At 52.9% G+C, this 27751-nt stretch overlaps 1 long non-coding RNA gene across 1 annotated transcript; it reads left to right on the top strand.

The window, feature by feature from the left end:
- Window positions 1-1034: 1034 nt before the first annotated feature.
- LOC309807824 lies at window positions 1035-27751 on the top strand. The gene is made up of 3 exons (XR_014294675.1): window positions 1035-1278; window positions 3055-3245; window positions 27707-27751. It is a non-coding gene; the product is annotated as an uncharacterized lncRNA (long non-coding RNA).

The raw sequence follows: 27751 nt of genomic DNA on the forward strand, positions 1-27751 counted from the left end.
GGTTCCAAATAGTCCAATTATAAAATGAGAGACCACGCTTCTGTGAAGTTAATGAAAAGTGTATTATCTAGTGGGGCATGTTGATAATGGGGGAGGCTACGCAACGTGGATGGGGCTGTACGGGAAATCTCTGCACCTTCTATTCAATGTTGCTATGAACCTAAAGCTGCTCTAAAAAAATGTTTATTAAAAAATTTCGAATGAAAAAAAGAATTCCAAGTGAATAAACAACAAGGTCCTATTGTATAGCACCAAGAACTATATTCAATACAGTAATAAGTATATAGTAATAGTAATATTCAATATTACTAATTGAGTATAGTAATATTCAATATAGTAATAAACCATAATGGAAAAGAAAAAATATTCTGGTTTGGGAACACGGTTTCTTAGCATCATCAAGAAAAGGAGACCTTAGGTAGCTATAGTCACTGTCCTAAAAGAATTTCTGCATAAAATAAATTTTAAAATGTAGTAAGTACCTTTGCTATGCCTCTAAAAATTCTGAGCTATGGCACTGCTCTCAGCGAGGCAGCCCAATCCAGAGCTTTAATAGATGGCCTGTATGAAATAATTTTAAAAGACATATTAAATGATTTTCATAGTCAAATGTCGTAGTATAAGAATACTTTGAAATGGATACATTTTTAGTTTGGGGACTGATTTTTGTTTTGCAAGCGGAAATAAAGCAAACATTGAATTTAAAAAGTGGATTATTTTCCTGGCACAAAAAGTAAAGACAGTTCAAATTACACTACGCATAACTAAACTGACGCTGACGTGAGAAAGTCCCGAATGGTCACAGGCTGTGCTTCCTGGACATCCTGTCCCTGCCCCCAAAGACGTGAACTTGAGTATTTCCTTGTTCACCAGCAGCTGATGGTGGGGGGTAGCTGGAAGGCACGAGGAAAGCCCCAACTGTGCTCTGTCTGAATGAATGTTATGGCAGGATTTTCCTGTGATTCAAGCTCTATGATAAATGCTCCCAGGGTCTGAGACAGAATAGCAGAGGGCCGGCCCTGGGTGAAGAGGACCCCTAGGGAAGCTTCTCCCAGGGGCTGATGTTTGTGCAAGAGGAATGTATGGAAGGAGTTCGAGATTGGAATGAGGGGTAGGTGGGCTGCAGGGCTGTGGGCGGAGGAAGGAGACGGTGCTCGTGGGAATCCCAGAGCAGACCAGAGGCAGCAGTCCTGAGACCTCGGCTTGGGGAGCCCAGCACCCAGGCCAGGCCTGTTCTCCAGTGAAAGCCGGCGTCTGCATCTGGCTGCTTCTCTTCAGGTACCAACTGCAGTGTTCATCGTCTGTTTGCTGCATTGTTCTGACTTTGGCCCATCCTGACCTCTTTCCACCTCCCCCTCAACCCTAGGAAGTAGGTTCTGCTCTCATCCCCATTTTACTGCAAGGAGACTGAGACACAGCTTAGGTGAGCTGCCCAAGGTCACACAGAGGGTCAAACTCAGGCATTGTGTCTCAGAGCTGTGCTCTTAACCAGGGCCACCTGAAAGTGCACCTCACTGGGGCACCGCCTCACCGCTCCTGTCCCCTGCCTCCAGCCCTGCCAGGGCTGGCCTTGTGGGTGTGTCTCCACCTCCCTCACCTTTATGGCCCCTGCTGGGACATCAGCATGTGCCCAGGCCTGGCGGGCTGCTGCTGGGAGGAACAGGAGGGGAAGGCTTAGTGAGTGCAGCTGCTCACCACCCCTCCTCTGCCCCCCAGGGGCTTACGGAGCGTGTATGCAGGGCAGGGGCCTTCCTGAGACTCCTCACCCATGCTGGGCTCTGATCTCCAGCATCCTTATCACTGAGCACCAACTCCGTGCCAGACTCTGGGCTAATGCTTTCATTTCAAGATGACCCTGTGAGCAGGATACAGGTTCCAGCTATGGCTTTTCTGACCTTAGGGTGACAAGGGGTATTTGTTACTTGGATACCCAGAGATCGGGGTTTGGGGATGCAGAGACATCAAGGCAGCTTTAGCAATGGCCTTTCTGCTGTCTCTGCTTCTCTCTGCATCCATTCCCCTCTCTGCCAGCCAGACTGCTCCACTCACTTAGATTTCTGCTTCCCTGTAAGTCCTGTGGCATGAAGCCCACTGTGGCAGCCTCAGCCCTCACATTACGGGGTCTTTTTTTTTTTTTTTACATCTTTATTGGAGTATATTTGCTTTACAGTGGTGTGTTAGTTTCTGCTTTATAACAAAGCAAATCAGTTATACATATACATATGTTCCCATATCTCCTCCCTCTTGCGTCTCCCTCCCTCCCACCTCCCCCATCCCACCCCTCTAGGTGGTCACAAAGCACCGAGCTAATCTCCCTGTGCTATGCAGCTGCTTCCCACTAGCTATCTATTTTACATTTGGTAGTGTATATATGTCCATGCCACTCTCTCACTTCGTCCCAGCTTACCTTTCCCCCTCCCCATATCCTCAAGTCCATTCTCTAGTAGGTCTGTGCCTTTATTCCCATCTTACCCCTAGGTTCTTCATGACATTTTTTTTTCTTAGATTCCATATATATGTGTTAGCATACAGTATTTGTCTTTCTCTTTCTGACTTACTTCACTCTGTATGACAGACTCTAGGTCCATCCACCTCACTACAAATAACTCAATTTGGTTTCTTTTTATGGCTGAGTAATATTCCATTGTATATATGTGCCACATCTTCTTTATCCATTCATCCGATGATGGACACTTAGGTTGTTTCCATCTCCTGGCTATTGTAAATAGAGCTGCAATGAACATTTTGGTACATGACTCTTTTTGAATTATGGTTTTCTCAGGGTATATGCCCAGTAGTGGGATTGCTGGGTCATATGGTAGTTCTGTTTGTAGTTTTTTAAGGAACCTCCATACTGTTCTCCATAGTGGCTGTACCAATTCACATTCCCACCAGCAGTTCAAGAGTGTTCCCTTTTCTCCACACCCTCTCCAGCATTTATTGTTTCTAGATATTTTGATGATGGCCTTTTTTGTTTTTTGATGTGGACCATTTTTAAAGTCTTTATTGAATTTGTTACATGATTGCTTCTGTTTTTTTCTTTTTTTTTTGCAGTATGCGGGCCTCTCACTGTTGTGGCCTCTCCCGTTGCAGAGCACAGGCTCCGGACGTGCAGGCTCAGCGGCCATGGCTCACAGGCCCAGCCGCTCCGCGGCATGTGGGATCTTCCTGGACCGGGGCACGAACCCATGTCCCCTGTATTGGCAGGCGGACTCCCAACCACTGCACCACCAGGGAAGCCCTAAGTGAGTATATCTTAAAAGTTCCCATCACAGGAAAAAAAAATTTGTAATTATGTGTGGTAATTGTTGTTAACTAGACTTATTGTGATCATTTCACAATATATATAAATATTGAATCATCACATTGCATACCCCAAACTAATATAAAGTTAGACGTCAATTATAGCTCAATAATTACAAAAGACGATTAACAAATTTGGGGGATGTAATGTACAGCATGGTGATTATAGCTAATACTGTATCATATACTTGAGTGTGGCTAAGAGAGTAAATCTGAAATGTTCTCACCACAAACAAGAAATGGTAATCATGTGACAGGAAGGCGTGTTAGCTAAGCTATGGTGGTCATCATCTTGTCATATGTAAGTGTATCAAATCAACATGTTGTACACCTTAAACTTACACACTGTTCTGTGTAAATTATATCTCAAGAAAGCCGAAAAAATAAAAGAAAAACCAAAACCCAAACAAACGAAAAACCCTCTCCATTTTACAGATGGGGAAACTGATACTTAGAGCAAGTAAGTTATTCAGGGTCCCTCAGCTGGTCAGTGCAGGCGCCAGGATTTGCAGGCCTCCTCTGGACTCTGACTCTGGAGCCCACACCATCAGTCACAACTACACCACATCTTTAGAACTTCAGCTGAGGTGGGAGGTTGGGGGAAGGGGAGTGGTGGGGTGGGTTGGGGTCATGGCACTCATAACCTTGGGAGTTCAAGCAAGTCTTCCCAGATGGAGTGACACCTAAGGCTTTGTTACTCCTGGAGGAGGTAAGTTAAGCAGCTTAAAATGTGTGGGAGGAATGGTATGGGGATGGGTGTGGGGAGGGGAAGGGTGTTCCAGGCAAGGGAAACAGCATGTGCAAAGGCCTGGAGCACCTACTCTGTATCCCACCTGGTTGGTGCCAGGTGAGGAGATGGAACACTTACCTTCTAGGCCTGTGAGCATCTCAAGGACAAGGACTGTGCTGACTTGCCTGTGCATTCCCAGCACCCAGCCTAGTGTCCGACACATAGCAGGGCTCAAGAATAATTCTGGACCAGGGAACTTTAAGGGGAGGTGCTCGGTGACAGGGAAGAGGGACCAAGCTGGGAAACTGCCACACCCCTTCCTGGCAGCACCTTCCCTCGTGCCTTGGTGACATAGCAGGAAGACGGGCCCTTCCCACAGGCCCTAGTTTGGACATGGTGTCCGAATGTCATTCAGCCAGTGGCTCCTAACATTTCTGAGGCCGCATATGCCTTTGAATGGTTTGGGAAAGCATTTCCTGCAGAAAGGGCACCTGCTGCACCCACATGGCTCGACCTGGAGGCCCTCCCCCTTGAGGCCCACCTGGGAGGCTCCCCCTAGTGGAGTCTAGACCCTCTTCCTCCCACCCCTGCCTGGCCCTTCTCCCTCCTGACTCTCTGACACCTGCTGGGTTAGGTGATCCAGCCCAATCTGGGAAAACTCCTGACCAGTTTCTGCCTCTCCCCTCTCTCTCTTCCTCTCTCCCTCCCTCCCTCCCTCCTACCCACAGCTGGGCCTGAAACAGCCTGCTCCCAGCCTAGGCAGTCCAGCCTGCCCCGCATCCTAACTCAGGCTCCTAGACCTTGAACCTGAGGGGCTGCCATGATGCCAGAGGTCTCCAGTCCTCTGGGCCCCTCCCATCAGCCAGCTTTGCTCTACCCTGGCCCCTCCCTGTCTCTTCTGATTCTGCCAGTGGCCTGGGGAAATCCAGAGTGGCCAGGATCTCCAGTGGGAATGGCCCCCATTCCTGCCCAGGGCTCAACCAGCCCTGCCTTCCTCCCTCCTGCCCTCCCCTTTTCTGTACTGACTGTGCGACTTTCCAGCTATCCTGTCCAGCCTCCTCCATCAACTCCTTCCACAAGAGTTTTTTTTTTTTTTTTTTTTTTTAGTGTCATTAGAACTTCTGTTTTCTCCTCAATCCTCTCCTGTCTTCATTTTCCTTTCTAGTCTGCTTGGATGACATTATTTCTATCATTCCTGCTAACTCTAAATTCCCTTACCAATTTGCCCCTTTGTTGGTCCTGCTGAGCCAAACCCCAGCCCTGGATGGCTGCGGGGCAGAATCACTCCAACAAGGCGTCTGTTGTTTCTCCATGCTTGCGTTTCCCTCCCCCCTCCCACTTGTGCTCCAAAATCCCCTTCTATCACTCACTTGCTGGGCTGTTTTCCAGCTCCCCAGAGATGAGGGGAAGAGAGACCGATGGTGACTGAAGGAGAGCCAGGGGCAGGAGTGGGGAGCGGAGGAGGAAGGGGACCGGAGTACTCAGCGTTACTCAGCAGTACTCCAGCATGACCCCTCCCCTCGAGGCCTTGGCTGCCCCTGTGGACATCCTCGGCTGGCCCGCTGGGGCCGGGGGCTTGGCTGCCCTACGGGGCTGGATGCAGGAGAACAGGCCTTCGCCCCTTGCTCCCTCAGCCCGAAGGAAGGTAGACTGAACCGAGCCGGTGGGAGGATTCCTGCCACACAGGGCAGGGCTGGACGGCCCTGCACACCCAGCTGCCCTCTGTCCTGCACTGGCTTGAGGGCTGCGCCTTGGAGCAGCCGGGGCCCTCTCCTTCACCATCGCATCAGGGCTTTCACCAGGGTGTGTACTCCTGCTTAGAAGCCCCACTGTGTGTCTCTATAGTGACGATTTCAAACATCCAACTCTTTCCCCCTCCCCCCTGGGCTCAGGGCAGCGGAGAGCCACCATCTACTCGGTTTCCAGTTTCCAAAGTTCCAGTACGGAGCCTCCTCGCACCTGCAGCCACCCTCCCTGAGAGCCCTCTGCCCACCTCCCCTCCCCCTTCAGGGACTTGGATTATTGGTGGACATTTTTCTTGCCTGTATCTTCACCCTGTATCCTCCTCCTGGCTTCTTCCCACCAGAATTTAAATATCCACAGACTTTCTCCATCTTAAAAATATTCTGAATCTTTCTTTCCCCGTTTCTACATCACAGACAAATTTCTTGAAAGAGTGGTCCTTAGTGACACCTCCCTTTCTTCATCTCTCTACCCTCTGAGACCAACTCTCATCTTGTGCAGCTCTTCTGTGGCCGAGATGACCGATGGATGGTCCCCATGTCACCAAACCGAATATACCCCTGAATATACCCTCTCGAATATCCTCTTGTCCTTTCTACATCTCAGCAGTTTCGTAACAGCTGACTCTTTCCTTCCTCTTGAAACATTCTCTTTCCTCTGGGTCCAGGGCACAGACTTCTCTGGGTTTTTCCTTTGTCGTCCTGTGCTTGTCCAGTGGGCCATGGATTCTGTAGTTCCTCCAGACGTGGTCCCGGCCCACGGCCCCACCCATATATCTCCCAGTGATGTCTTCTATTCCCACAACGTCAGTTCTCCTCTGTCGAGTGAGAACCCCAGCCAAGACTTGAGCATGCCAGGTATGCCATACAGCCACCTGCCTGCCTTGGGTATCTCACAGGGACCTCATACCCAGGGTGTGCAAAATCCAATCTCTGATTTTCTTCCCCAACCTGTTCCCTCAGAAATCACCTCTAGTACCTCCCCTTCCTCTCGCCCCGCATTCCATGCATCGCCAGGGTCTCACAGGACCACAGCCGCCCTCTTTTCCCCACTGTCCCTGCCTTGTCCGCATCCACCCCCTCCCTTCTCACCTGGTACTCTCTCCCTTGGTACTGCCCCACCCCATCTCAACTTCCCCTAATCCACTTCTTTTTTTTTTTTTTTTTAGTACATTTATTTATTTTCTTTATTTACTTTTGGCTGCGTTGGGTCTTCGTTGCTGCTCATGGGCTTTCTCTAGTTGTGGTGCGCAGGATTCTCATTGCGGTGGCCTCTCTGTTGCGGAGCACGGCCTCTAGGCGCGTGGGCTTCAGTAGTTGTGGCGCGTGGGCTCAGTAGTTGTGGCTCACGGGCTCTAGAGCGCAGGCTCAGTAGTTGTGGCGTGCAGGCTTAGTTGCTCCGCGGCATGTGGGATCTTCCCGGACCAGGGCTCGAACCCGTGTCCCTTGCCTTGGCAGGCGGATTCTTAACCACTGTGCCACCAGGGAAGTCCCCCCCTGATCCACTTCTGCTCACACCTCTCCCTGTTGAAAACCCATCAAAGGCCTCCCAGGGCTCTTAGGAAATAATGCAAACCCCTATATGACCTCTAAGGCCCGCCCTTCCCTGGATGCTCTGCATTCCAGCCCCTGACTGGCTTCGCTCCCCTGAACTCAGCGCCCCACCTTGAACACTTCATCTGCCTGGTCTGCCATCCTCCACCACCTCTGCCAGGAGTTGGTCAGTGAGCACCCCTGAGTGGGGCATACTGCACAGGCGCGGAGGGAGCAAGAGGCAAGGGCCCGGGAGCTGTCCTTGGCGAGCTCCTCACCTGACGGGAGGGATGGGACAGGCCAGAGACCCAGGAGCGAGGGCGAGACGCACACACAAACCTTCACGGGGGGCCTGTGCTGTGGAGACACCAGGTAAGGGCTCAGTGACTTTGCTTAGGCCAATCCCAAGACATCACCCAATGTCACTGTCATCATCATTGTCATCAGCAGCAGCATGCTCACAGCTACTCTTTATTGAACACCAGCTCTGTGCCCTGCCCCGCCACAGGTGTTTTATACACATTACTCATCAGCCCTCCCTGCTGCCCTGACACTCAGCAAGGGTGATGACGTCGCCTCTTTGGGATCTGTTTTGGGCTGAATTGTGTCCCCCTAAAATTCATAGGTTGAGGTCCTCACCCCCAGGACCTCAGAATGTGACTGTATTTGGTGACAGGGCCTTTAAAGAGGCGATCAAGGTGAACCTTGAGGACATTATGGTAAATGAAATCAGCCAGACACAGAAAGACAAATATTACATGATTCCACTTACGTGAAGTACTTAGAATAGTCAAATTGAGAGACAGAAAGAAGAATAGTCGTTATTAGGGCCTGTGGAAGGGAGCAGTGGGGAGTTAGTGTACATGAGTACAGAATTTCAGTTGGGGAAGATGGTGAAAAGTTCCGGAGTTGGATATGGTAATGGTTGCACAACAGTGTGAATGTACTTAATGTCACTAAATGTACACTTAGAGTTGGCTAAAATGGTAAATTTTATGTATATTTTACCACAATAAAAAAGCGTTAATCATAAAATTAAAGATCCATAAACTGGGCTTCAAAATTAAAAAAAAAAAGAGGTGATCAAGGTAAAACTATGACTGGTGCTCCTCTCAGAGGAGGAGGTCAGGACACAGAGGGAAGTTAGAGGGAGCAGACAGCCATCTGCAAGCCAAGGAGAGAGGCAGCGGAAAAACCCAGCCCTGCCGACAGCTTGCTCTGGGACTGCGAGCCTCCAGAACTGTGAGAAAATAAACCTCTGTTGTGCAAGCCTCCCAGTCTGTGGTACTTTTTATGGTAGCCAAGCAAACTAATACAGGACTGGAGAGCTGGGAGAGACCTCAGAAGTCATCTCATGATCTAACCATTTCTTTTTACTGAAGTGGAGATGAGGTCTGGGAGGGAAAGCCCAAGGCCACAAACAAGTCACAGAGGGACTCCCAGCCCAAGGCCGGCTTCTCAGACTGGGGGACCCTAGGACTGAGGCGCTGGGGCAAGACGAGGCTGGGGGAGTGTGGGTGGGGAAGCTTTTGGAGGAGGGAGAGGGCGCCCCCTACTGGGGCAGAGAGGGAGCAGTGTGCTCAGGTGAGCAGGAGGCCCAGACTGTAGTCTGAGGATGTGTGCCAGGGTGTGTGTGTGTGTGTGTTTTGCGCATGTGTGTGCACATGCGTGCGTGCACACGTGTGCTGGTGGCTTGGAGACGGAAGACAGGGAACACATCGTCTCCTCCCTGCCAGGAACACACTGGGAAGAGGAAAGGTGACAGCTAGGAGCCCGAGAGGTGCCTCAGCAGTTTCCTGGCCCAGGAGGGCTGGCTGAGGGCGTAGGGACCCTTGGGTGGAGGAGGGAGAGGGGAAGAGAGCAGGCTGGATGCAGGAAGAGGGATGGCCGCTTGACCCTCCCACAGTTGCCCTAATGGAAGTTGTTTCAAGAACTTGAGAGGATCCAGCTCACTAGGAGGAAGACATGACCAAGAGTCAGCTCTTTCCAGAGCCATGCTGAGCTACCCCAGGAGGCGGGGAAGGGGCAGAATTCATTCAACAGACTCGTGCAGGCTCACGGGGGCTGGGATCCAGCAGTGAACAACACAGATGCGGTCCGACCCCCTCAGAGCTCACCCTCTGCTGGACGGCAGGCACTGAGAGCATAATCACGGCATGGAGAGCACGTTAGCTAAGGAGAGGGTCAGAGGGCTCTTCAAGCATGAACCCAGAGGGGCTTCAGGACAGGCTTCAGGGCAGAAAGGAGGAGGAGGCATTTGCGGCAGAGGGAGTGGTCCATGGTGGGGGAAGGCTGCCTGGCTGGAGGGAGTGAGGCGTGGTGATGGACAGCTGGAGAGGGAGGCTGGTCGTCAGGGCAGTTCACACCCCGGTGAGGACTTTGAACTTTGCCCTGAGAGCACTTCAAAGCACTGGATGGGTTTAGGCAGGGGAATGACACGAGTCCATCCATATATATTGAAGCTTGGAGTTGGTGGCGGGGTGGAGGTGAAGGATGACGGTGGCAAGGCCCAGGGAGATGGGATGGGGCAGAGAGCAGTGCCTGGACTCACGTAGGGCAGAGTCTACTGGAAGTTGACTGGGTTGGGAGTGGTGGAGGCTGGCTGAGGGGAGCTGGCTGTGTGCCCGGGTCACCCACTGCGTGAAGATCTGGAGTCACCGTTGGGCACATAGAATGTTAGGTCCCTGAAGATATCCAGGAGGAGATCAGGAGAAGGCAGGTGGATGGACTGATCTGGAACCCGGGAGAAAAATCTCGGCAAAAGACTTAACTTGAGAACTAAGTCTAGGTCACAGGAATGAATGTGAACACTCGGGAAATATGTACAAAGTAGAAGAGAAGAGGCCTGAGATGGAGCTTTGAGAAATACACACACCTACAGGATAGTCACTGGAAGAGGAGTGTCTCTGAGTTTTCTTGTCTGTAAAATGGGTACGATAATGCAAGTTGACGTAAGGACTAGGTGAGATGAAATAAATATATAAAGTGTTTGACACAGTGTTGGTGCTCATTGATGGATCTGGTATGTGTAGCATGTTTCCACAGTGGCCTTCTTCCTGGGTCACGTTGGTTTACTAACTTCCCTTCAAGAGAAGTGAGCAGAGGCCTGGACTTCCTCGCTGATGACTGTCCTCCCCCGGACATTAGGTTCTATTAATGCAGCCCAAGGTTGCACTTGTGATTTTAGCAATGCTGTCTGCTGGTAAGCGTGGGCTCAGACCTCTGTATCTTTGTCAGGGATGCTTTGAATCTAAGAGCCTACAAGGGAAGATGTAAAAGAGGGGACCAGGTCCTGTGGCAGGAGCCAAGGGCAGGCCTCAGACCTAGCATCTGCTCATGTCCTTTACAGACAGGGCGGGGAAATTGGCCGGCATCCCCAGGCTCCCTTCTATGCTCTGGGCTTTCCAGGCAGGTGTCAGGAAAGGGGGAACGAGGATGGTGATGGGGAATGTGGAGGGAAGGGGCAGGTTTGAGGAGATGTTGGGATGAGGAGGGGTCTCCAGGCTAGGGTGTGGCTGCTCTCGGTTCCCTCATCCAAGTCTCTTATACCTTCAGTGAGCCTGTCTGCTGCTTTGTCTTTGTCTTTGTCTTTGTCTGCTGCTTCTGATGGAGGGGGTCTGCCTTTGTCTTTGGGGAGCTGGGCTCCCGGCTGAGGGGCAGTGGCTGGAGCAACACTGCCCCCTCATGGCTTGCTCTGAAAGTGCGGTCACTGGACCCATCCCACAGCTGGGAGCTGCCTTCCGGCACCCCACCCAACCTCTTCTGGGGTCCACAGGCTGGCTCTGGATCAGCTGATCAGCTGACTTTGTAGTCCTTGGCTGTCTTTGGCAGCCTGTCCTGTGTACCTAGGGGTATCGCTTTGTTTCTGGCTTATGTTAGCTGTCGCTGCCTGGTATATCTCTGTCCTGCTGCCTTGGGCTGCCTGTCCCTGTGTCTGTAATTAGCACCTCCTGCCTCTCTTCCCGTCAGTCTCTGCCCGGGTCTCTGTTTCTGCATCTTCTTCTGTCTCTGACTTGCTCCCTGCCCCCCTCCACTGTCCCTGTGTCCTGGAGCTGGGGTCACAGCCGCCCTCCCCCCAGAGTTGGACTGATTCTTGAGAAGACTGGTCTTTTTAGCTTTTTCCACGATGAGTCAGGAACTCCTTGAGGGATGAGGGCTGAGACCCCGCCCAGCAGTGGCCTCAGAGAGGATGTGGGAGGTCAGAGGAGTCTTGGGCTGGGCTGAAGACTGTGACAAGACTTTCCCAAATATGCTCATGGGGCCAGCAGGAGGCTGGGCGCATTCCTGCCATGTCTAGGAGGCCACCAATGTGGAGCGGGGCTGTTCTGGCTGCCACCTCTGTGCAGACCCTTCCCACTCTCCTCACTCCTCACCACGCTTTCTGTTGTCTCAGGGCCTTTGCACAAACTGTTTCTCCTTGAAATGGTCTTTCCCCCAAGGCCTTAGAAAGCACTCCCTTTAGGAAGTCCTCCTGGATCCACAGTGTCTGTGATGGGGCCCTCCTCTGTGCCCGGGCAGCATCCTCTATACTTGGTTTAATGTTACCTGGTTGCAGTTCCGCCTCCCTGACTTTTGTGTCTGTTCTGGGGAGGGGTGGGTGGGAGCTTTCATGTGCATAGGCAGGGAAGCAGCAAGTGCTGGACACAGGGAGGGGTGGGGGGCACCTGGATGACCCCCATGGTAACGGCCTCCCCCCAACCCCCACTTGTTCTGCCTGCTTTTGTCCTGTTCTTTCTTCCCCCAGGTTTCTTGATATCTTTGTGCCAGAAGCCCTAGAAGTTCCGGGAAAATCCTTCTGGCCTCTGGCCCAGGAACAGGCTCCGAGGAGGCGGCGGGGAAGGGTTGCCTGCTGTCATCTGTCTGTTGAATCCTCTGAGTTGGCAGCACAGGGGTTGGAGGCCACCTGTGGGCAGCCTGGGACTGGGATAGAGGGGGGAGTAGGGGGGCCGGGGGCACTGGTAGCCTGAGTCCTCTTTGGGGGAGTGGCCGTGTCTCAGTGTGGTTGTGTGGCATGGGCACGCTGGAGGGAGAGCCTTCCCGGATACTCACCTTGGTTATGGGTCTGCCAACAGCTTGGAGCTGTCCCTGAGACCACAGACCTCCCTAGTACCATGCGAGAGGGTCAAGGTCCAGCGCTCCCCCAGAGAGCTCCTAAATCTATTCCAGAAAAGGGAAAAGGAAACACTCAGAGGGTGACCTCTGGGGCATGGAGGATGAGGGGTCCACCCCCCCTTCCCCCCTTTATTTTCTATGGGCCACCTGGACCTCCTTTGAAGTCTGAGGCCTGCGGTTGCCCGGCTGTGTGACCCTGAGTGATGGGGCTGGGAGGCTGGGAGACTCATTGAGAAGTGATGGGGCCATTATGGATGATGAGGGGCTGTGGTGGGGAGGTGGGGAGAATGCTGGCTGGGGGCTCAGGAGCTGACGGTGAATCCACCGGTGGAATCTAGCCCGGGACCCCTTGGATCGCAGACCTGAGGCCACTCACTGCCTTGGCACCGAGGGTTGGCTCCAGAGCTGAGGCTGGAAGCCCAGGGCTGGGGCAGGACAGGGCTGGCGGCTGCATCTGAGTCTCAGCACAGAATCCTGGTTCACCCAGAGGAGATGGAATGAGGAGAGGCATGGGCTGTGGACTCAGGAGTGGAGTTCATGTCCCAGCTGGCGACAAAGGCCCTGTCCCTGTCCTCTCTGGGCCTCAGGCTCCTCATCTGCGAGGAATGAGGAAGCCAATTCCCGTGGGGCACTGTGAACGGATGTGTGAATGTGCCTGCTCGCGGCAGTGCCGAGGGGTCCCCTCCCTCCTCCTTCCACTGGCTCTTTGTCCCCCAGGTTGTTCTGGTGCTTTCCAGCTGGATGGACAAACACTGTGGGAGGGCACCCCCCACACCCCGGCTGCCACAGCCCAAGGAAACCAGAGACAGTGCTCAGTCCCACCCCTCCCTATGTCCGTGAGTCCCAGACAGGCTCACTGACCCACGCTGCCCCATGTAGCCACCATGTGCCGCCCACATGGCATGTGATCTCCTCCACCTGTAGCGGCCACCTGGGTGCCAAGACTTTTGACCTGGTGACAGAAGCAGCTCCCCACCTTCCATGAAGCTGGGCAGGGGTAGCCCCTGCGGAGCCCACGGCACAGGGTGTGGGCTGTTGTCCCCTGGAGCCACGTCGACTGGACAGTCGGGTGAAGTGTCTGTCTGTGGTTGGGTGAGACCCGCATTCCCAGCTCCCGAAGGCCCAGGAGGGCAGGCGTCTCAGAAGCTCTCCCACCTTCCACCCTGGCCCTCACGTCCCACCATTGACAGTCACCCCATTGGGATGAGCACTGGCTTCACCTTTTTTTTTTTTTAATAAATGTATTTATTTATTTGTTTATTTTTGGCTGCATTGGGTCTTTGTTGCCGCACGTGGATTTTCTCTAGTTGCGGCGAGTGGGGGCTACTCTTCGTTGTGGTGCACGGGCTTCTCATTGCGGTGGCTTCTCTTGTTGCGGAGCACGGGCTCTAGGCACACGGGCTTCAGTAGTTGTGGCACGTGGGCTCTAGAGTGCCGGCTCAGTAGCTGCGGCTCGTGGGCTCTAGAGCGCAGGCTCAGTAGTTGTGGTGCATGGGCTTAGCTGCTCCGTGGCATGTGGTATCTTCCCGGACCAGGGCTCAAACCTGTGTCCCCTGCATTGGCAGGCGGATTCTTAACCACTGTGCCACCAGGAAAGTCCCTACTGGCTTCATCTTAATTCTCGTCCTGAAGTGGTGGTCAGATGCCGTCTAGTGCACCCACCCCCTCATTTTATAGATGAGGAAACCAATTCCCAGAGGGCAAGGCACAGCCCATGGGGCCACGGTGGACTGGGGGATGGGGGTCAGAGCAATTAATTCAGCAAACACGATGAGCGCTGCCTGTGTGTCAGGCGTGTGCAGGGCTGGGGCTCTGGGTTGAGGAAACCATAGCCTCGCCCTGGAAGGCACACGGCCCAATCAGAACATCACAGGACCCACAGCTGCGGGGGAGGGAAGTGGGAGGAGGAGGCCGGCCTGGACCATGGGTTCCCGGGAGGTGGCCTCTTTCTCAGGTCAGTGGGCTGTAGCACCTGGGGCAAGGGACTTAGCCTTTCGTGCCTCCTTCTTATTTGTGTTTAAAAATCTGCTACGAAGTGAAAATAGTAATATATGGAACCTGTGGGGTTGTTGGGAGCTCATATATGAAGTGTTTAGAATTGTGCCTGGTACACAGTAAGTGCTATATAAGTGCTGGGTATTATCATTAGGGCAGCTGCTTCCGTTGCCTTTGGTACCTTTGGTTCCAGTGCATTGATCAGACACCTTCCTGCGCAGGGAAGTGGCTGGAGGGGAACAGTTGTATGGGGGGAGGGGAAGGGGAGGTTGGGGGGTGGAGCTGGGAAGGCAGGCAGAGGGAAGGCTGCCGGGGACCCACTGCGCTCTGGCCAGGCCTGGCGTCTGCCTCCAGGGACATGGCAGGGCACAGTTGTCTGGGCTGGGGGGATGCTGGCCCCGCAGGGCTCCCTGACCCAGGGCAGGAAAGGAGCCAGGGATAGGGTTGGGGGCACAGCAGTTCTTCCCTTTTTAAATTACAAGAGCATCTATGCTCCATGTTGTAAGTCCAAAAAACATAAAATGCATCAAGTAAGCAATGAAAGTCCCCCTCTAAAACCCTTTTGATCCCTTTAACCCTCTTCAACTCCTTTCCCAAAATCCACACCTCAAGATTAAACATCACTAACAATGTAAATCGCATCCTCTCTAGATCTTTTGTACCATTTAATAACCTATGTATACACTTATAAATACCGTTTTTGTTTTTAAGAAAAGAAAAGAAAATCACGTGACATTACACTCATTGTTCTGCAACCTTTCCCCACCTAATGATGCTGCGTCTTAGCATCCTTCCCTGTCACACACACAGGCTCCTCCAGTGTCTTTACTGCTCTAGCGCTTCCGTAGCACGGACGGACCAGAATTTATTTGACCATTTCCCCATTAATGCACATTCGGGCTGTTTCCAATCTTTTACTATTACTAACAAAGCTGCCGCAAACATCCTGTACATACATCTTGTGTCTATGTGCAAGAGTCTCTGAGGCTAGATTCCCTAAGAGGAGTGGATCCCAGGGTGAGAGGGATGTGCATTTACAATTGTGAAGGCTCACGGGTGGGCATCTTTAGGGTTTGCTGGTGCCGCACCACCATGTGTGTACCTGTGTGTTCGGAGATCAGGAGAGCTGTGTTGTGTGGGGAGCATGGAGCCCCTGACCCAGGTCCCCATACTCTCAAGGCTGCTGGGGCTCCCCCCTCCTCCCCAGCACATCCCTACTGCTCCTCTGCCTTCCTCACCTGGGCCTCAGCCCCGCCCTGCAATCCTACTCAATGTCCGGAGCCCATCCATTTCCTCTGCTTCATTCCTCACCTTCGCTCTTCCTGGAACCGCCCCCCTACTCACTCTCAGCTGACGACCTCACCGCCTGTCTCACTGAGACAGTAGAAGCCACCAGGGGAGAACGTCCAGGGTCGCCCACTACCACACCCAACCGCCTACCTGCTTCAGTGCCCGAGTCCTCTGCCTGTTTCCTGGGGCCAAGGCAGCCCCCCTACTCTGCACAACCGGATCTTTAAAAAACAACAACTATTGTTGAGAAAAAAAATCACAAAGCATAACATTCACCCTTTTAAAGGGTGCAGTTCAAAGTTCTTTAGCATATCCACCAAGTTGTGCAACCATCACCACTACCTGATTCCAGAACATTTTTATCACCCCCAAATGAAACCCCATACCCGTTAGCAATTGCTCCCCATTCTGTCCCCCACTCACCAGTTCCTGGTAGCAGGTAATCTACTTTATGGAAAAGTCTAGTGTCTATGAATTCACCTATTCTGGACATTTCATATGAATGGCATCATACCATCTGTGGCTTTTGGTGTCTGTTTTTTTCCACTTAGTGTAAGGTTGTCAAGGTTCATCCATGTTACAGCATGTGTCAGTAGTTCATTCCTTTTTATGATTGAATAATATTCCACTGTATGGATATACCACATTGTGTTTATCCACTCATTAGTTGATGGACATTTGGGTTTCCACTTTTGGGCTATTATGAACATTTATGTACACATTTTTGTGTGGCCGTATGTCTTTATTTCTCTTGGGTGCACATAGGAGTGGAATTGCTGGGTCATATGGTAACTCCATGTTTAACTTAAAGTTTTTTTTATTGAGATATAATTGACATATAACATTATGTTATATACATACACGTGTACAACACAGTGATTCAATATTTGTATGTATTGTGAAATGATCATCACAAGAAGTCTAGTTAACATCCATCACAAATATTGTTACAAAATTTCTTTTCTTCTGATGAGAACTTTTAAGGTCAACTCTCTTAGCAACTTTCGAATATACAATACAGTATTATTAACTATAGTCACCCGCGTTTAACTTTTTCAGGAACTGCCAGACTGTTTCCAAAGCAGCTGCACCACTTTACATTCCCACCAACAATGTACAAGACTTTCAATTTCTCCACATGTTATCGAACTGAATCGGGTTCTGCTGCTCACGGCTTACAAAATCAATACTCACAGATGTTGGTAGAAAAGAAAGATGCCTTTAATCAGAATGCTGGCAGTCTGGGGAGGTGGTGGACACAACGTCCCCCCAAAACCACCTCCAAAGACTCTGCTCGGCCATGAAAGCTTTTAAAGGGAAACAGGGAAGTAATCTAGTTAATCACTGAGACAGGGGGTCAGAGTTGTCGCCATCCCCCACCGTGTGCAGGCTTATGTGAGGATTTGTCAATTCCTCGTGATCTTCCTCTAGACGTTACCTTGTTCGCAAAATTTGGTCACCCAGTTTGTTCAGGAGGTTGCTGAAGGGGAAGCTAGGGAAGAGATCTGGTCACCAGTTACGTATTCTTCATGTCTACTTCTTCGATCTATGGAAAGAACTGACAAGTTAGACAAGGTATTGTGTGACTTAAAGATCTGAAAGGTGTGCTTGGGCCGGAGACGAGTAGAGCATAGGGGTGACTGGTTTAAAAGTTGGTTACGATATAGTTCCGTTAAAGTGACAAGAAAAGGGGCTTCCTGCTGAGGGCAGTTCCTGAAAAGAGCTGCTTACACGCATCCTCACCGACACTCATTATTGTCTTTTGGGTCTTAGCCGTCATAGGGGGTGTGAAGTGGTACCCATCGGGATGAACAACCGGATCTCATCCCTTCTCACCTGCTGGAGAACAGTGCTCCCACGATTCTCCCCTACGTCTCCTTCAACAGGTTTCTCTCTCTCTCTGCAATCACCCCCGCCAGCATTCAAGCAGGTCCTTATTCTTTCCCACCTTAAAAAACCCCAAACCAACTCCTCCTCCAGCTACCTTCCCATCTCTCTCCTCCCTTTTACAAAAGAGCCCACAAAATCCACAAAAGAGTGGTTTCAACTTGTCCCCAGTTTCTCTCTTTTCATTCTTTCTTGCACTTGCTCTTTTGGTCTCCATCCATTTCCAGAACTGTTCTTCTCAAGGTCACCGGCGCCCTCTATCTTGTTGAATCCAGTAGACCCTTCCCAGCCCTGGGGGAATCAGCAACTTTTTGATATGATTGCCTACCCCTTCCTCTCTCTTGACTTGGGTTCCAGGATCCCAGCCTTCTGGTTTCCTCTCTTCGCTGCCTCTTCCTCTTAATTTTCCTGCATCTTCCTGACCTCATAAGTCAAGGGTTCCGGGGCTCGGTCCTTGGTCCCTCACGTTTCTTTCTACCCTCTTGGATCTCATCCAGTCTCATGACTTTAATGTCACCCAAGAGCGGATGACTCCAACTGTATCTCCAGGCAGGACCTCGCCTCTGAGCTCCAGACTTATTTATCCAACTGTCCCCTGGACATCTAATGGGCAACTCTGACTGGACAAGTCCCAAATGAAGCTCCCAGTTCCTCCCGTCAAGCCAGCAAACCCTGCATCTCAGTAAGGGCAACTCCATTCTTTTTGTAGTTTACGCCAGAACCTTGGAGTCGAAGATGGTGCCTCTCTTTCTCTCCCACTCCAGAGAATCCTGCCACCCCTCCCACTGCCTCAGCTACCCCCGGGCCAAGCCACCATCACCTCCTATTGGAGGTTTCAGTGGCTCCCTAACTAGTGTCCCCGTTTCCACCCTTGACTCCACACAGGGCCCAGAGAGGTCCTTTAAAAACTCAAGCTGGGCTGTGCCATTCTTCAGCTCAGCACCTGCGATGAAGCCCCATTCTGCGGGATCAACAGCCTTACAATGGCCTCTGAGCTCCTACAGAATCTGGTCCCACCTCCTACCACTCTCCCACCCTCCACTTAGTCCTCACTGGCCTCTTCTGTTCCCCAGTCACAGCAGGCATGGTGTGGCCTCTGCACTTGTCTGGAATGTTCCTGCCCAGAAATCTACATGGCTCTCTCCTCATCTCCTTCCAGACTTGACTTAAATGTCACTGGCTCAGAGAGGTCCTGTCTGACCACTCTATCTAAAATCACAACCTCCTGGGCAATCCCTACCTTCTTTTTTTTTTTTTTTTTTTGCGGTACGCGGGCCTCTCACTGTTGTGGCCTCTCCCGTTGCGGAGCACAGGCTCCGGACGCGCAGGCTCAGCGGCCATGGCTCACGGGCCCAGCCGCTCTGCGGCATGTGGGATCTTCCCGGACCGGGGCACAAACCCTTGTCCCCTGCATCGGCAGGCGGACTCTCACAACCACTGTGCCACCAGGGAAGCCCCCTACCTTCTTCTTGATTTGTTTTTCTCCTAGTGCTCACCCTTCTAGCATGCTGTATATTTACAGCATGCTGTTGGCCTTGTTTATTGTTTCCCACACTAGAATATAAGCGCCAAAAAGGCAGGGATTTTAGTCTGTTTTGTTCACTACTATATACTCAGCCCCTAAAACAATGCCTGTCACACAGCAGGTGCTGAATAAATATCTGTGAATGAATGAATGAATGAATGAATGAATGGATACCAGAAGTCTGGAAGTTCTTCCCCAGGCTCAAGAACAGCCCCTACAAGCCATGCCAGCTACTGCCAGCAGGTGGCACTGTGACTACAGAAATGGCAGGTCCCTGACTTCCCAGCCACTATTTTTCCCAGAAATTCACTCACTTAGATGCCCCCGTTTCCGCAATAAAATGCTGGAGTGTGTGTGTGACAATGTATGTGTCTCCCAGGTCAGTCTTCTGCCAGTTTTTTTTGTCTCCTGTCAGCAGTCCTGAGAACCTGTGATTATTTTCGGGCTGAGGAGGATCACCAGCCCTGGCCCTCAGCTCCAGGCATAGGTGATGGTGAGGTGCCTGGAATTGGGCAGCCAGGTTCTGGCAGCTGGATGGATTTGGTTAGACCCTGGGGAATCTTCCAGGGAGCCCTGGGAGAGGAGTGGGGTTTCACCACCTGTCTCCTCTCTGCTCTCAGCCATGGGACCCTTCCCGCATTCCCGGGGCAGCCTTGAGCACTTGGGCTCTGTCCAGCTCCGACCAGTCTCAGCAGCCAGGGAACCCTCTTTCCTCCTCCACAGGAAATGAGGAAAGCTAAGTCCCCTCTGCTCTGTGCTCCTGCTGCTTCTCACTGTCAGCACGTGGAGGAATGGGCAAGGACCCTGGGCTCAGACCAGGGCCCATTGCTGGCTCTGTCACTTGCCTGCTGGATGACCTTGCCAAAAGCTGAGCCTCAGTTTTGTCATCTGTACAATGGGAGAGATGTGACTACCTCATTGTGGGGAAGTTCGGGTGCCTGTAAAACACCTCAGTAAGGACTAGTTCCCATCTTTCTTTTTTTTTTTTTTTTTTTTTTTTTTCCGTACGCGGGCCTCTCACTGTTGTGGCCTCTCCCGTTGCGGAGCACAGGCTCCGGACGCGCAGGCTCAGCGGCCATGGCTCACGGGCCCAGCCGCTCCGCGGCACATGGGATCCTCCCAGACCGGGGCACGAACCCGCATCCCCTGCATCGGCAGGCGGACTCTCAACCACTGCGCCACCAGGGAGGCCCCCATCTTTCTTTTTTTTTTTTTTTTTTTTTTTTAATTTTTTTGGCCATGCCACGTGGCAGGTGGGAATCTTAGTTCCCTGACCAGGGATCAAATCCATGCCCCCTGCAGTGGAAGCACGGAGTCTTAACCACTGGACCGCCAGGGAAGTCTCTAGTTCCCGTCTTAAAGACAGGAGTGTGAAGGCTGTCCAGGCACCAAGATCAGACCAGGAGAGAGGGTGGCTGGCTGGGCCATTGTTGTTCATTTGCTTATTCTGACGTCTGGGTGATCTGCCTCCTGTGAGCCCAGGGCTGTGTAGGGCTTTGAGGCACTATCAGGACCAAAAAGACTTTGTTGGCATTCAAGGGGCTAAGAATGAATGGAAGATACCGGACTAAACCTAGGTGAAAAAAATTAAATAACAAATACGAGACGGAGCACAGGAGATGTCAGCAGGCCACTCATGATGAATCGCCCAGGGATGGTCCATAGAGCAAACCAGGATGATGACCCCAGCAAAGGGCACCCTGGCTCCACTGAGGCTGGTGGGGGTGGGGGAGGAGCCACCGTCAGGATGGGGTGCTCCTTCTGGGGGCGTGTCATAAGGACACTTCAGATGCTGGAGACGACGCCCTCCTGCAGGACCCTGGAGTGAGGAGCGTCATGAAGGATGTTGCCATCCTTCCCATAAAGTCCAGTGTAACCTTCAGGCAACATACACTCTCCAGAGCCACGTACTGTGAAGACAAATACAAGCAGAGGTCGTGAGCGCCGATTCCTGTTGGGACCTCTGCCACCACCTCAGAGAACCTATGGGCCACTCCCTTCCATGAGCGCATTTTCCATGTTACGCTGAAGGCGAGAAGCCGTCGGGATCTTGGGTTTGGCATTTCCGAGGGCGGATACAGCTATAGCTCCATCCAGCTCTCCCCTGGGCCTTAGAACTTGTGGTCCTCCACCCTCCCTGCCAACATTCCTCAGAGCAATACTAGCCTGTGCCCAACTTCCTCTGCCAAATCTTAGGCCTCCTGCCTCTGCCTTTTTTCCTACCTTCCCCCTCTTTTTTCCGGTTCTCACAATTTCCCTGAGGAAGAAACTGAAGCAGCAGGAAAGGACCGAGGAGGCCCAGGTGCTCCCCCTCGCTGACCTCAGAGACCCTGCACCTGCCTGGGGAAACTGCCGTCTCGTGTGGCCCCTGGCAGGCATGGGGCAGAGAGGCCCAGGCCCATCCTGGACAGTCCGGCTGCCTCTGTCCCTCTCCCTGCCCATCTGGGCTTGGCACTGCTGCTCTGCTCGTGTCCTTGCTTTAACCAGCTGCCTGCCTGGCACAGAGGACTTCTGCTGGCCCCTCGGGGCCTGCAGGGCTGGGGCGGCAGCCGGCAGCTGGGAGGTGAGTCTGTTTACTCCACTGCCCCCCCCACCAGCTTCGCCCCATGGCACAGGGCGGAGGACTCACTTAGATTAATTAATCTGCTGCCCAGCCTGCTCCTCCAGCGCATCTTTTATTCATGGACAAGCGGCGTTCTCTGCTTTACCAGGACACGAGCATCAATATTTCATCCTTGCTTCGCCTGCCAGCATCCTGCTCCCTCCTTCCTGCTTCCCACCAGCTCTAGGACCCGGAGAGCTGGGCTGGGCTGGCCTGGCCCCGAGGCGTCATCACAGATGTCCACGCTGCCTTCTTCGGCCCCTCAGCCTGCCCACCGTGCTGTCGTTGGCAGAACCAGAAGCCTTTCTGTGTAAGTGAGCCGGAGATGCAGCGCAGGCAGAGGGGCCAGGCCTGGAAGGAGCGTGTGGGCTCAGGGTCCTGCGGGGTTGAGGGAGATGTGCCCTGGTGCGTGTGTGTTGGGTGGGGTGACGCTGCAGCTGGCAGGACAGGCTTGTCACCGTGTTGCTGGGTGATTGTCAGGACAGGAGATGAGCGCTGTGCCTGGCACACATCTGGGTACATGGCAGGTGCTCATTTTTCTGCCTTCATTTTCTTTCTTCATTTTTCTCTTAGATCAGGTGTCATTGGTTTTTCCCACCCCCCAGGCCTAGGCAGTTGGATGAAGGGAGTGATGCCGGCATTCAGGATTACACGTCCCTCCTGCCAGCACCCAGCCTGTCTCACCTTGTCTGCTTCCCAGCTCTCCAGGCTTCCACGTCGGGGCTCAGGACAATGGGGGCTGAACCTCGGATCTGGAGGGGCCCTTACCCAGATCCTAGCCCAGGGCTTGCTCAACCTGGGGTCCCGGAGGGGACATGAACCCTTGAAACACAAAGTCACTAAAATCACAGGTGACGTGTGTGTTTGTGTGTGTGTGTGTGTGTGTGTTTTCTGGGGAGGGGGACAGCCCTGGCTTTCATCAGATTCTCAGCGAGGTCTCAAAGCCATGAAAGGTTACAAACTACTAAATTCTAGACAGGTCAGATCTCCTTTTTTTTTTGCGGTACGCAGGCCTCTCACTGTTGTGGCCTCTCCTGTTGTGGAGCACAGGCTCCGGACGCGCAGGCTCAGCGGCCATGGCTCACAGGCCCAGCCGCTCTGCGGCATGTGGGATCCTCCCGGACCGGGGCACGAACCCGTGTCCCCTGCATCGGCAGGCAGACCCCCAAACACTGCGCCACCAGGGAAGCCCAGATCTCCGCTTTCTGATGTGTCAGGAAGAGAATTAGTGGGGTCACTCATCCAAGGAGCCACCTCGAAGGTGTAAGTGTGAGTGTGGCAGCACTGGGTAGGTGCTGAGGTCGCAGAGGAATACGCTGCAGTCCTGCCCTGGAGGACCTGGCTGAGTGTGGAGCCGGCATGGAAGCAGTAACTCTCAGGTGGCCTTTGGACAGGCTGTGGTCCTTTCCCAGGCTGGTGGCCAGCACTTTATTTCTGCGTTGGGACTGTGGTTGAGGGCTCCTGCTGAGCTGAGCCCGTCCGGGAATTGCTCTGTCCCTGGCTTGTGCACCAAACTCCCCCTCCCTCCCTGAGGGCCAGGTGAGGCGTCCCACTTCCCTCCTTCCCTCACACCCCATACCTGATCCGTCAGGAGCCCCTGCCCACTAAACCCCCAAATACCTTGTTATTCTACTTTTCTTCTTCCTGAATCTTGATCATTTTTAACAGAAAAGGGAAATTCATCATGGGTGTACAGTGTCTGGTGGACTGGCTCTGGACTCCGGGAAGCAGCTGGGGACCAAGGCTTCCTCTTGGTCTTTCTCTGGAACCTCTCTGGGTCACTGTCTCGGGCCTCTTCACCTCTATCTCTGTGTCTCTTTCCCCTGCTTCCTTCTTCTGTCGCTTGTGGACCTGCCTTCCCACTGACACGGCTGAATATGGGGCCCCACTACTCTTTTGCTTTGATGAGATCATCCATTTATATGTTTAATCTTAGAATATTACATGCATTCTTTTTAACTATTTCAGAATGTTTTGGCAGCAAGATGTGCATAGATTACTGCTTAGAGATGAATGTGCATATGTGCAGGGTGGGGTCAGGCTGGCTCCACCTGGAGAGAGGGGACCAAGTAGAGGATTCCCCAGAGAGAGGAAGCTGAAGGTGATACACCTCCTGTGTTGGGGGCAGGGACCCTTGCTGCCATTCCTCTTGACAGGCCCTCTTTAAAAGTCAATGTGATTTGCTCAGCCACAGCCCGGAAATTGCTTGGGCCAGGTGTACTTTTGTCACCAGCCTGCCATCTCCTGATAAATTCCCCCCTCCTCAGCCAGTCTTGGACTTCACAGCCTCATTCCGGCATGAAATCATGGACCATTCTGTCCTTGGCCCCCTGTTACTGTGACCGGGGCTGGGGTGGCCTTGGATCTGAAGTTTGGTGCCAGGAGAAGGGATAGGTGGGTGTAGGGTAGACAAGGGCAGCTGGCACAGAGGGCCAGAGGTGGGAGACCCTCAAGGGGGAGATTGGGAGGCTCCGGCTGGGGGGGATGGGGTGCTGGCCAACGTGTCACAGGCGTGCCCACGTCTCTCAGCCTTGAATTACACTCTCCCTCCTTCAGCACTGCAGCCTTGAGCAACTAACTAGACTCTAGGGGGGTGGGAGAGGGGTGTGACCAAGAGAGAAGGGGACTTTGGCCTGAAAACCAGAGGCAGAGGCATCCTCACCCTCCCTGTGGGCTCTGGGTCCGGGGTTCTCACTCTGACCCTTAGCCCCCCCCAACCCCCGCTCGCTGCCCCCATCCCCCAACATACCCCCTGGTCTAGGAAGAGGAACCTCAGTAGGGGAAGCAACTTCCTTGGTGCCATTGCTGAGGCTATAAGGTGTGGCTGCTAACTAGTCACATGCCTTTGGACAAGTTAAGTAACTTCTCTGTGCCTCAGTGTTTGCATCTGCACATTGGAGATAAGGGTTCTCACAGGTTTGTTGTAAAGATTAATTGAGTTTACACCTAAGAATTCAGCAGAATGTCTGCATACAGTGAGTACTCAATCAGTGTTAGCCACTATTATTATCATTTGAGATGTTCTAGAAGGTTCTTCCCACCCCTATATCTCCTTCTGGAATTCCTCCTCCACTTATTTCTTTGGATCATAGTTCTTCCAAAGGCTCCAATGAAGAAACACAAAATAGCACCTGACAACACCGTGTGAGGGTTAAGAACAGGAACCTGAGGCCTGGCTCCACACCTCGTCTGCTGTGTGACCTTGGGCAGCTCCACAGCCTCTCTGAGCCTTGATTCCTTCTTTTTAGATGAGATAACAACAGACCCAGCTGTAAGGTTCTTGTGAACACAAAACGAGACCAAGTGTTTAAGACACTCAGCGTGGTGTGCGGCGTGGCATGAGTGGTCAAGAAGCACAAGGCTGTCACTTTACGAGGTGCTGCTCATGCATCACCACATCAGATGCCGCCTCAATTCTCAGCCAGCAGTGCAGGGCTCACCACACCCCTTCCAGGTGAGAAGACTGAGGCCACGAGAGGGGAAGTGACTTTCTGAGCTGGGCTAGAACTTGGGCCTCCCGGCTCAGGGACTGGCCCTCAAAGCCTGGCCCAGGTGGCTGTCACTCTTGGCGTGAGGGGAGGAATCAGGTGCTTTGCTCCTGCTCTGAGGCCTGGAGGGTGAGAAAGGGGCCGCCAGGGGTGGTGGTAGGTGCGAGTGTGAGGTTACAGTTGGGGATGGGGACGAGGCTTCAGGAGACACAGCGAACCTCCCACTTCACAGCTTTGTCCCAACAGAGCCCTACTCTCTGCCGCTGTGAGCACACCCATGCACCCTCCTCCGGCAGCTGCCAGGGCCTGGCTCTGGGCTTGGGGAGCCCTAGAATAGAGCCCCATCTGCAGGACTAGAAGCTGGGTGCCTGCCCCCCACCTCCTGGGATGTGGCCCTCTCTGGTGCCTCCAGGCCTCAGGAGGGCTAGAGACTGGCCCCAACCCAGGGAAAAGCTTTAGACATGATTTCATTTTTTACTGAGATTGTAAGTGGGGGAAAAAGACAAGTAAAAAATAACCCATCTGGACCGGGGTGGGGGTGGGGAAAGCAATTTCCTCCTGAGATCCGTTTTTCTGATTCTTAAAAGATGCAATTTGGAAATGTCTCGGTGCCTCTGGCTGGGGTGTGGGCCAGGCCACCTACAAGGCACTTGGGTGGGCCCTGTGGCGTGGCTGGGGGCAGTGGAGGAGGTGGGGAGAGACTAAGGCCTTGCTGGGTTCCTGCTCAGCCCTCAAGGTCAGGCCAGAGGGGGAGGTGTGGGCGGGGAGAGTGTGGCAGAGGGACCGCTGAGGACCGAGGGCGGCAGAGACGGACCAGAGGAAGGGGTCGGGGGTCCTGATGGGCAGAAGGGTGGGGGAAGGTACAGCGAGAACCCCAGCCTGCTGGGGTTGGGACGGGGGGTGGCCCAGCACCTAAAGGAGGCCCCTGCCTTGGGTCAGGATCTCCGGAGATCTCATGGGGCAGAGGCACAAATCCCCCCTGAAGGACAGTGAATTCTAAGCCCTTTTCTGGAAGGCCCCCTGGGTGCTGGGGAGTCAGGTGGTCCCTCGGGGGCGTTGTCCGAGCCCTCTGGGACATGCGTGGTAAAGGGCCAGCCGGTGCGCCTCAGGGTTCCCGAGCTTGTTGTCCTCTTGGGCCATCCTCCACGTTCCCCGGAAGCCTCCTCCTCAGCCGCTGCTTCTGTTCGCAGAGGTGCTCTGGCAGCCACAGCACAACCGTGAGGATTCCAGCTTGGGGGGCAGGATGGGCCCCTGTGGGTAGGACAGAAATGGAGACTGAGGCCCACGGGAGGGGCCTGCCTGGGGCTTGTCCTTCCCCCTGACGTGGTGCTAACCCCATGTCCTAAAGCACCAACCCTCCAACTCACCCATCAACCCCCCAAGTCTACCAACTTACCAATCAAGCCGTCACCCCACTAACCAATTCAGTAACCACCAACCAATGTATGACCCTACATGGTGCCACACCACCACCCTGGCAACCTTCTAAGCAACTTCCAACCACCCCCGCAACCGGAAACCCACCAACCAGTCTGCCAGCTAACCTGTTCTTCCACCATTCTACCACCCCACTAACTAGCCTATCAACCAACCCGCCAGTCAACCCATCACCTTACTGTCCAATCAGAAGACAGAAACTACACAGTAGTATTAACAGGAAGGGTTTGATACAGACATTATTAACTACAACAGGGGATAACTTCCTAAAGATTACCTACCAACTATTTTAATAGGAGACTGCTTACCTACTCTAAGGAAACAAAGGAATAGCAGACATGGGGAGGGGTCACTGTCTCTGGGTCTGAGGCAAAGCATAAAGGAAGGAGCAAACCTGGAAGAGCCTTCCCCAGAAACACGCCCCCGGGGTTGATGACGTCACCACCCTGCTAAGGGAGGGAATGGCTGGCGAGGCCCCCTAGGTGCCACACAGGTAGAGCTTCCTGGGAAGCTGCCTTTGGGGTGCTGGAGGAAACCGTGTGCTGCAGAGGCCTTACTGCGGGGGCCTGGAAGGGAAACCCCTTCCTCCTGCTGTGTTTAGCCCCTTCAACTAACAAAGCTTAACAGAGAGCCAGCTGGTAAAGGAGAAACATGTACAGAGTCCAGCCATGATCACAGACTAGGTAATGAAGAGTAGATTTGAAGCTGAGAGGCAATAAGGTAATAACTGGCATGCCCATGCTCCCACCTCCTCCCCAACCCAGGAAGCCTCTAACCAACCTATGAGTCCATGGGCCAATCAGCTAATCAGCTAAGAAGCCTAGTCTTCCAACAACCCACCCCATACCCTACCAACTAGCAATCCTCTAAGCGGTATACCAGCCCATCTACCCACCTACCAGCCAACCCAGCAACAGAGTGTTCTTTCTTTTTATTTTTTTAGTGGGTGTGTATCTGTTAATTTCATACTCTTAATTTATTCCCTCCCCTCCTTTCCCCTTTGATAACCATAAGTTTGTTTTCTATGTCTGAGTCTGTTTTCTTGATGTTACCCCTTTCCAGGCGCTGTGCTCCGAGCTGTGTGGACAGTTTCCACCCTGAAGGAGA

Source organism: Mesoplodon mirus (genome assembly GCF_964341445.2).
Source record: "Mesoplodon mirus genome assembly, chromosome: 7".
Lineage (NCBI taxonomy): Eukaryota > Metazoa > Chordata > Mammalia > Artiodactyla > Ziphiidae > Mesoplodon > Mesoplodon mirus.